The sequence below is a fragment of the Glycine max genome, unplaced genomic scaffold (genome assembly GCF_000004515.6).
Source record: "Glycine max cultivar Williams 82 unplaced genomic scaffold, Glycine_max_v4.0 scaffold_125, whole genome shotgun sequence".
NCBI classification, from domain to species: Eukaryota; Viridiplantae; Streptophyta; class Magnoliopsida; order Fabales; family Fabaceae; genus Glycine; species Glycine max.
Window position 1 is genome coordinate 30204 of NW_024464768.1, and position 10352 is coordinate 40555.

Here is a 10352-nt window from a genome sequence, read left to right on the forward strand (position 1 = left end):
GTTTATGACCTTCTTTCTGTATTTTGTGATTTTGATTTTGATTTAATCTTTTTGGAAAACACAGATTGACTGTCCTTTTGAAAAAGGTGATAATTCATGCAACCCTATCCTATCTTTTGCAAATCTCTCCGGGAACTCCCTCAAAGTGTATGTTCTGTTTGATTTAGTCACTTGTCCATTTTGGAGTGACGACAATGGAGCCGTTTGACGTTTAATCAATCTATTGAAATTCCAAGGCTTGTCTCCCTTTTTTTCTTGTTTAAAAACATCGACGGGGTGATAATTCATGCAACCTTATCCTATCTTTTGCAAATCTCTCTGGGAACTCCCTCAGAGTGTTTGTTCTGTTTGATTTAGTCACTTGTCCATTTTGGAGTGACGACAATGGAGCCGTTTGACGTTTAATCAATCTATTGAAATTCCAAGGCTTGTCTCCCTTTTTTTTCTTGTTTAAAAACATCGGCGGGTGAGAACTTTTGATCTGCCCCTATGTTCACTTGAGGCTCATGCACGATGCCCCTCATTGCCTCAGTGTAAGGCTTTGGGGTACCAATTGTTATCTTTCGTCATGACCTTGTAGCTGGGAACCTATTGGGTGAGAACTTCTAATCTGCCCCTAGGTTCGCTTGAGGTTTTTGCATGGTGCCTTTCGTTGCCCCAGTGTAGGGCTTAGAGGTACCAATTGTTGTCTTGTTTTCACAACCTCGTAATGAGGAAGAATGAAAGAAGCAGTTGATTCTTGCAAAAAGAATTTTCCAAGGACGAAATATAGTTGAAGGATTTTTCAGTTGATGGATTAAGTCAAATGACTCCTATGTAGAAGCAAGATGTTTTGATGTCTTGATGATGCTAAAGGATCAAGTGCTTCTAAGTTTTATTCAAGACAAGAATCTAGACATGTGATCAAGTTGATCTCTAGAATCTTTAGGAAGAAGTTTCCAAATTGAACAAAAGTTTTGACCAAAGAATTCTATCATTTCAAATTGAGATTTTCTCTCTGGTAATCGATTACCAGCAGTTGAAAAATGTTTATCACAGTCACTAGAAATTTGAATTCAAAATTTATAATGTGTAATTGATTACGCATAGGGATTTTCAGAAAATAATTGCCAAGAGTCACACCTATTCAAATTTTTTATGAATGACCATCAAAGGTGACTTGGAAACACGAACTTAATGGGAGTTTTCATTGCCCAAAAAGTTTTATCCTCTTAAAAGATTAAGAGTTTTTCTGAACTGAAATATTTTATCCTCTAAAAAAGATTCCTTGGTCAACCACTTGCATATTCAATAAGGAATTTTGATTGATCTTCATTTTACAATCCATCTCTTTTAAGAGAAATTTCTTCTTCTCTTCTTCTTATTTCTGAAAAGGGATTAAGAGACCGTGGGTCTCTTGTTGTAGGGGATTCTTGAACACAAGGGAAGGGTTGTCCCTGTGTGCATTGTTAATCCGAAAAGAGAGAGTGAAAGTTTAATTGGGGAATAGTCTTTGTATCTTAATTTAACCCCCTTTTTCTTAAGGTAACCGAGGCCATTTTTCCAACATCCTATTCTTGATAACTCATTTCTCTCTAAACATCTTGAAAACACAGTCAATCAAATGCTTTTTTTTCTTTTTCTTTTTGAACCCTCTTTTTTTATTTTGGAACTTATTTGTTTTGAACTTTACTCGTTGTTTTACGGCACCCCCACCAACGTGCAAGACGAGTAATCTATGATTGAACGGTCTTGGAAGTCCACACTCAGGAGCACAGGTCGCTTGAGCAAATGGACCAATGGCTTGCACTCAATTCTGGTGAAAGTTTAAAATCCTGATGAGTCATTAGAGACATCTAACAACAGCTTTCAAAATTGCCCCATGTGTGGCATCTCTTGTGAATGTCAGAATTTACATACGATTCTCCTCAAATTTCAGCCAGCCCGCATCAATTAGACCTTGCACCTTACGCTTCAAGCCCCTACAATGCTCAATGGAATGCCCTGGGGCTTCTCCATGACAAGCACACGTTGCGTTCGAGTCGTATTCTCAGAGAAATGGAGGTTGATGAACCTTGGTTAGGGTTATGGCTACCATTGAATTATCAAGTAGATATGGGAGCAAGTCAACATAGGACACTGGAATTGCGGTGAATTCTACAGGCTTTCTCGCTGCAAAATTCATTTCTTGGTTGGTGTTTTGGTTTATGCTAAAGGTGGTGTTTGTCATCGGAAGTGCGGTAGGTAGGCTTTGAGGTTGATTTTAGGGATGACCTTTGTGGATAACTGGGTGGTGGGTAAGGAGAAGGTTTGTTATTGGCTGAGTAATGACATTGTTGGGTTGGTGGGAAACTTGGCTGTATAGGAATGGCAGTCACAGCACGGGCTTCTCCTTCATCCTCACCCTCTTCATTTGCCCCAGTTTTCTCATTCGTCCAAGCAGGATGACTAAATTTGCCTCTTTTTAGACCCACATCGATCCTTTCGTCTGTGAAGACCATATCATCAAAGCTTGAAGGTGTGTAGCTCACCATCTTTTCATAGTAGAATACCGGTAATGTGTCTACTATCATTGTCATCATTTTTTTTTGAGGTGCCACTTGAGCTGCCAGGTCTCTCCACCTTTGGGCGTATTCTTTTGAAGGATTCGTGCCCCTTTTTTGCACATGTTCTGTAGTTGCATCCTATCCGAAGACATTATACTGACACTGCCTAACGAAGGCAATCACTAGGTCCTTCCAAGAATTGACTCGGGAAGGTTCCAAGTTAGTGTACCAGGTAACAGCTACCCCAGTAAGACTTTCTTGGAAGGAATGTATCAGCAATTCCTCATCCTTTGCGTATGCCTCCATCTTCCGATAATACATCTTTAGATGGTTCTTGGGGCAAGTAGTCCCCTTGTGCTTGTCAAAATCCAACACCTTGAACTTGGGAGGGGTGATGCTATTGGGTACTAGGAACAACTCTTCTAGGTTAGCAAAGGCATAATCTTCACCTCCTTCAATGGCCCTGAGCCTTTCCTCTAGATGATCCAACTTTCCCATTTCTGCCATAGCATGAGGGTTTTTACTTGTTGGGGAATGCAAGAGGTGTAGTTGTGGGTGATACTGAGGGCCTTCCGAAGTGTTTTCAAGGGGTATACCACCAACTGCTTGCCCTTCAAGTGGCATATTGATGCCGGATGGGGACATCAGGTTCACCTTAGCAACAACGCTGGTAGCGGCAATTGCAACCGCATTGGCTTCCATTATCTTCTTCACATTCATCATGGCCTCCATCATTGCGGCCATTTGCTCAGCCTCCATGTCGGCCTCCATCTACTCTTGTACCTCCTCCGCTTTACACATTACTCTAGCTCTAGCACAGGTTCGGTGAGGGCACCGTAAAGCATGCTTTTTTTTATAACAATGATTAGGTTCTCTTTTTCAAGGAAAGAATGCAATGAGCAATGCAACCAATGAACAACATGGATGTATGCGAATGATGCACAGTTGAAGTATTGCGAATTTCTACGCAGGATATGGGGTTGAATCAATTTAGATTTTCAACATGGTCCAATGACATCTTCGTCAAGTTGAAACTGGAAGTAACAAGGACATTAACAGTCCTAAATGTGTTTGGCAGTAGACGAAGCAGCGATGTAACCCGATCCATCTTCTGCCCCAATTTTTTGCAAGATGGTTACTTCCATGCGTCAACTTGATTTGATGAACTTTTTCGTAAAAGCATGAGCTTGGTTAAACCCCATAACCCAGGGAATGGCAATTTTGATCGCCAATACTTCATCAACAATTCATAGCGATGAAAGACTCGGGAATATGCATGCAATGTATGGAAAATGTAATTATGAGATTGAGATGCCCGAAGAAACATCCTTTCTTAGTTTAACATGCATTAGGTACCATGTTCAATCATTTTGTTTTTAAGTGAAATGGGTTTATGATCCCAACATGGTTGGCTCATGGTACCGAATATATGCAACTAAGAATGCAGCGTGAATTTTCGTGCTTCCCTTTTTTTTTGTTTTTGTTTTGTAGAGGAAAATACAAGGATCATGTATGAGCAAACATGTAGAACAAAAAGTATGTTGAACGCATATGCATGATGATGCAATGACTCATGCAAAATGGGAATGTGATAACGGACAAATGCAGGAACGATATGTTCATTATGATGCTGAAGAGATGTTTATGCGGTGCATGATATGAATGCATTTACGGACACGAGAGCCCGGAAAATCATCTCTCCTTACTGCGCATTTGGGGGGCGCAGTGCCCCATGTGTGCAGTTAAGAAGACGATATGGATCTTCCGGCTTCCCATGACAAAAGATGAGACCCACATACAACGCATGTGTGATGGTATGATGCAGATGCGCATGCATGAAACGGAAAGAAAACAACACAAAGGGGTAATTCACACATACGAGACTGCAGAGATCCAACTTTAATGCTACGTTTTGGGCATGATGGCGCCTCAACGTAGTATTAAAAATGTTACGTATTACTCTAAAGAAACCAAACATCACAAGCAAAACTATAAACTAGTGCTATTTACCAAAAACTGCATGAGAACGAATGGCACGGAGCGTGTTTGCTCTTTGCCCCTATTTGGGAACCTATAGGACAATATCTAGGGGTCTCTAATAACTACTCCCCAACAATTCATAACTCACACGGCTGTTTTCTAGAGGTATCATCACTCAAGATAATAATATTGTGGCGGTATGGAATACCAACGACAACACATTATAAAGAGAGAAAGCTCTAGACGAGGTTTCACTATTATCAAGCAAGTCGGAGACCTAGCATGATGATAGATTCACCTCCACTCCTTAAATTCCCATGAACCTGGGTATAGGGCCCCTTTTTTACTCAAACCCGTGGGTGCTTAGAATGCAGTGTAAAGAATGCGAAATAGACAACAATTATTTACATTTTACACAGTTCAACAAATGCACACACAAAGTTTCACAAATCCACAATTCCTTAAAATAGGCCTAACTCACAAAAATAGTCCCCAGTGGAGTCGCCAACTGTCGCAACGTGCCCTTTTGCGGGCGAGCGAAGGCGAGGCTCATGGGTGCGCTTTCCAAAGGAGGAAAGATGCACGGAGTCGCCACCAACGTTTATTTGTGGAAAACGTCAGAAAAACCGAAGGAAACCGGTCAAAAATAAAAATTCTAAGTTCGGGAGTTGTATTTACGTTTGAGGAAGGTATTAGCACCTCTTACGTTTGTCTCAAAGGACAACAGCCTATTTTTCAGAATTGTGGAAATTGTGTTATCTTAACTTTTAGTTCTTTTTATTTTTTGAGGTCGACAAAAGCGGGGCTTTTGCTCCTACGTACCCTCCATCAAAGAGGAAATTAGACCTACGTAGTTCTTCCTTATGCGTGAATCAAGTGATTCTTTTTACTTGAAAGGTGATCATTTTAAGGCGTTGGACCTTAAAAATGATCCATTTTACATGGTAAGAAACTGAAATGATAAACTTTCAAAACCCTATTTTTTGTGGACGAGCTTGACTAGGCGAGTTGATTTTAGCCTTAGTTTCACTTTAGTTTTTTGTCAATTCAATTAAGAATGAGAAATCCCAAAGAGAAAACGTCCGATTGATTTGTCGCTTTATTTTACTAAAAGGGTATTTTTTGATTATTATATTATTATTTTACCTCTTTTGATTTCCAACGTGGTTACGGCACGACCGAACGGTCAGAATTCATTTTAACTGAAATTAACGGATAATACAATTCAAACGATCGGTGGAAATTTATTTTATTTTTAGATTAGGCGAGAAACAACTTAAATAAATGACTGAAGCACGTCAAAAGGGGGTATAGAAAGCGAATGAAAATGAGAATAAAAATACATGAGACAAAATGTGGACCACCACAAGTACATAGAATGAATTGAAAAGCTCGATTTGAGGTACTTACCCGTTGAAGATTGAAGAAAATGAAGAACGAACGATGAATGTTCAAGAACGGTCGAGAATCTTCGCGTAATTACTCACGGAAACGTTACGAAAACGTTACGGAAGCACCTCGGCTTGGATTTTCTTCACGGAAATAATTTTCCTCAGCAATTTCGAGAGAATAAGAAGTGCCAAGAAGGATGAACCCCTTCTCCCTTCACTCCTCCCCCTATTTATAGCAAAATAGGGGAGGAGCTTGCCACCCAGCTTGCCCAGGTGAGCAAGGTTGCTTCCTCCAGAAGCAACAACCTTCTGGAGGAAGAATTTTGAAGGCCCAAGTGGGCCTGATTGCTATTTGTACCCCCCTTTTTACTAAATGTACCCCCCTTTACCTTTTTGGTAATTCTTTTTCCGTAACGTTACGAAATTTTACAAATTTCGTAACGATACTTATTTTCTTTCCGCAAGGTTACGAATCTTCACGGATTATGTATTTACTCTTTTTTAGCTTTCGAAGAAGTTACGAAAACTCACGGATTGCGAAAAACACCTCCTTTCGATTTCCGTCACATTACGGAATTTTCACGGATCGCGTAAGCCTGCTTCCTTTTGATTTTCGGCACGTCTCGGGGCTTCACATATTGTGCAACAAAGGGTGCCAAGTATCTTGAAGTGGCCAATCAAAGGTTGTATATCATCAAATAATAATCCTCGGACGAAATTAGGGTATGACACACCTACAAAAGCTTGTGCATCCAATACCCTGATGAGGATGTCCCATATGTTCTTAAAACTGGACTAATCCATTTGCTTCCAAAGTTTCATGGCCTTGCAGGTGAAGACTCGCACAAACATCTGAAAGAATTTCATATTGTCTGCTCCACCATGAAACCCCCAGATGTCCAAGAGGATCACATATTTCTGAAGGCTTTTCCTCATTCTTTAGAGGGAGTGGCAAAGGACTGGCTGTATTACCTTGCTCCAAGGTCCATCACGAGTTGGGATGACCTTAAGAGAGTATTCTTACAATTTTTTTTTCCTGCTTCCAGGACCACGGCCATCAGGAAGGATATCTCAGGTATTATACAACTCAGTGGAGGGAGCCTATATGAATACTGGGAGAGATTTAAAAAACTATGTGCCAGTTGCCCTCACCATCCGATTTCGGAGCAACTTCTTCTCCAATATTTTTATGAAGGACTCAGTAATATGGAGAGGAGTATGATAGATGCTGCTAGTGGTGGAGCCCTTGGAGACATGACTCCTGCTGAAGCCAGAAATTTAATTGAGGAGATGGCTTCCAACTCCCAGCAGTTTAGCGCCAGAAATGATGCTATAGTCATTAGAGGAGTGCATGAGGTAGCTACAAACTCATTTGCATCATAAGAAGCTTGAAGGCAAACTAGATGCATTGGTTAACTTGGTAACCCAGCTGGCCTTGAATCATAAATCGGTACCTGTCGCAAGAGTCTGTGGTTTATGCTCCTCTGCTGACCACCATACATACCTTTGCCCTTCCATGCAGCAACCTGGAACAATTGAGCAGCCTGAAGCTTATGTTGCAAACATTTACAATAGACCTCCTCAACCTCAGCAACAAAATCAACCACAGCAGAACAATTATGACCTCTCCAGGGGACCATCCGTTGTTGGGATGCGACCCTCATTTGACCACTTCGAGGTACTTGGCACCCATCGTTAGGCAATTTGTGAAGTTCCATGACGTGCCGGAAGTCGAAAGAAAGCATTGTAGCACGATCCGTGAAGTTCCGCGACATGCCGGAAATTAAAAGGAAGTGTTAGTGTGCAATCCGTAAAGTTTCGTAGCATTCCGGAAGGCAAAGAAGGGATGGTTACGTAATCCGTAAGGTTTCGTAACATTACGGAAAGAAAACAAGCATCGTTACAAAATTCGTAAAGTTTCGTAACGTTACGGAAAAAGAATCACCAAAAAAAGGCAGGGGGTGTACTTAGTAAAAATAGGGGTCCAAATAGCAACCAGGCCCACTTGGGCCTTCCAGAAAATTCCTCCAGAAGGCGGTTGCTTCTGGAGGAAGCAACCTAGCTCGCCTGGGCAAGCTGGGTGGCAAGCATCTCCCCTATTTTCCTATAAATAGGGGGAGAAGTGAAGAGGAAAATCGTTTAGCCCTGCTAGTAATTCGAGAATCACTTGAAATTAGTGAAAAAAATTGGTTCCGTGAAGAAAATCCAAGCCGAGGCGCTTCCGTAACGTTTCCGTGGGTGATTTTGCGAAAATTTTCAATCGTTCTTCACTGTTCTTCATCCGTTCTTCGTTCGTTATTCGTTCTTCAACCGGTAAGTTCCCGAAATCGAACTTTTTCTATGTACCCTTAGTGGTCCTCATTTGTTTTCATGTGCTTTTATTTTCATTTCGTTTACTTTCCGTACCCCCTTTTGACGTGCTTTAGTCATTTGCTTAAGTCATTTCCTCGCCTAATCAAAAAATAAAATAAATTTCCACCGATCATTTGAATTGTAATATCCATTAATTTCTGTTAAAATGAAATCTGACCATTCGGTCATGCCGTAACCACGTTGGAAACCAAAAAGAGGTAAAATAATAATATAATAATCAAAAATATCTTTTAGTAAAATAAACAAAAAAAAAATCAATCGGACGTTTCTCTTTGGGATTTTCCTTTCCTAATTGAATTGACTAATAACCAAAGTGAAACTAAGGCTAAAATCAATTCATAAACCAAACTTTTATCATCGCCTAAAAAAGGCCATTTTCAAAAGGTCCAACGCCTTGAAATGGTCTTTTCCGTTTTTATTAGTTAAGTGTAGGTTTCTAAAAGCCTAAAATCGACATGTAACTTTACTACCTCTTTCAAAAATAAAGAGATCATTAATGGTCCAATGCCTTAATGTCTTCTCTCTTTTCAAAAGAATTGGAAGTTTGTTTAATGGTCCAACGCCTTAAAATGACCTTTCATTCAATAAAAACATATCTTGCAAAAGGGAACCAAACATTTTGTTCACAAAGAACTACGTAGGTCTGATTTCCTCATCGCAATTAAGGAATACGTAGGAGCAAGGGAAACACCCTCGTCGACCGCAAAAGATAAAAAATATATAAAGGAATAAAGACGTAAAAGGGAACCTAAAAATTGAAGTCATGTTTGCACATTTAATTAAAGGTTGTCGTCTCTTGTGACGGATGCGTGGGGTGCTAATACCTTCCCCGTGCATAAATACAACTCCCGAACCTTTCACTTAAAGTTCGTAGATCACGTCTTTTCCAGTTTTTTCGACGTTTTCCTCAAATAAACGTTGGTGGCGACTCCGCGCGTATTCCTTTCTTGGAACATGCACCCGCGAGTCACGCGTCGCCCTCCCGCCGAAGGGTAGGTTGCAACAGTTGGCGACTCCGGTGGGGACTATTTTTTGAGAGTTAGGCCATTTAATCTTGTGCAATGTTTTATCATGACATCCTCCTTTGTTGGTTTCCCTTTGTTTTTCTTATGTTCTTGTGTATATAACTCTTTGATACTTTTAGTGCATTTTAAAATGTATGCATGAGGTAAATATTTATTCATTTGATGCACACAAACACCAACACTATTTGCACACACGGTGAGTTGAAAAAGGGCCCTATACCCGGGTTCGTGGGAACATAAGAAGTGGAGGTGAATCTGTGATCATGCTAGGTCTCCGACTTGCTTGATTACAGTGAACCCTCATCTAGAGTTTTTCTCTTTGATAACATATTGTTGCTAGTAGTCCCTACTGCTGCAATATGTTCTTCGAAGGGGATGATATCTCTAGAGACCATCAAGAGAGATATGACCACCTTGGGAAATATCACTAAAAAAGTCCTTTTAGCTCTCTCCCACATAGGTCCTTTGAATAGGGGCACGGAGCAGACACACTGCGTGCCATTTGTCACACTGCCATGCATAAGTGTCATGTACCCTTTTGCTTATATTCTGTGAATATTGTCATACTATGTACATTCCCGTGTTGCGCCTTTCGCATGTGCATCACACACGGATTCTGTTGTGATCCCCTCTTTGGCAAACCAACGGAGGGTCCGTGCCACCTTCTTAAATACATACGTCGGGCACTTTGCTACCCCAAGACGTTGTACCTAAGGATGAGACAATTTCTCGGGCTCCCGTATTCATAAATTGCATCTATGTTATATGCATTTCTTCATGCATTCATCCATTCCACCCATGATAGATGTCGGAGTTTTGATTCGCACCGATTTTTGTTCACTTTAGTAAAACATGGGATCAAGTCAAATGCCTTCACTTAAAAGGAGGTTCTATCAAGTCAAGGTCAAGAGCCTAGGGACCACCAGCCTAAAAGAGCTAGGGCAGTTGATGGGTCAGCTCCGGCTGCAAGCTTTTCGTAAAGCTTACGGTAAAATCTGGGACCTAGCCATGGTAGAAGTCTCCACAGATGCCATTGCCTCCCTCGCCCAGTATTATGA

The 10352-nt window shown here is 40.8% G+C and overlaps 1 non-coding gene across 1 annotated transcript; it reads right to left on the bottom strand.

Moving 5' to 3' along the window:
- Nucleotides 1-6949: 6949 nt before the first annotated feature.
- Nucleotides 6950-7056, bottom strand: LOC113001018 (small nucleolar RNA R71). Its single transcript, XR_003266347.1, has one exon. It is a non-coding gene; the product is annotated as a small nucleolar RNA R71 (small nucleolar RNA).
- Nucleotides 7057-10352: the final 3296 nt, after the last annotated feature.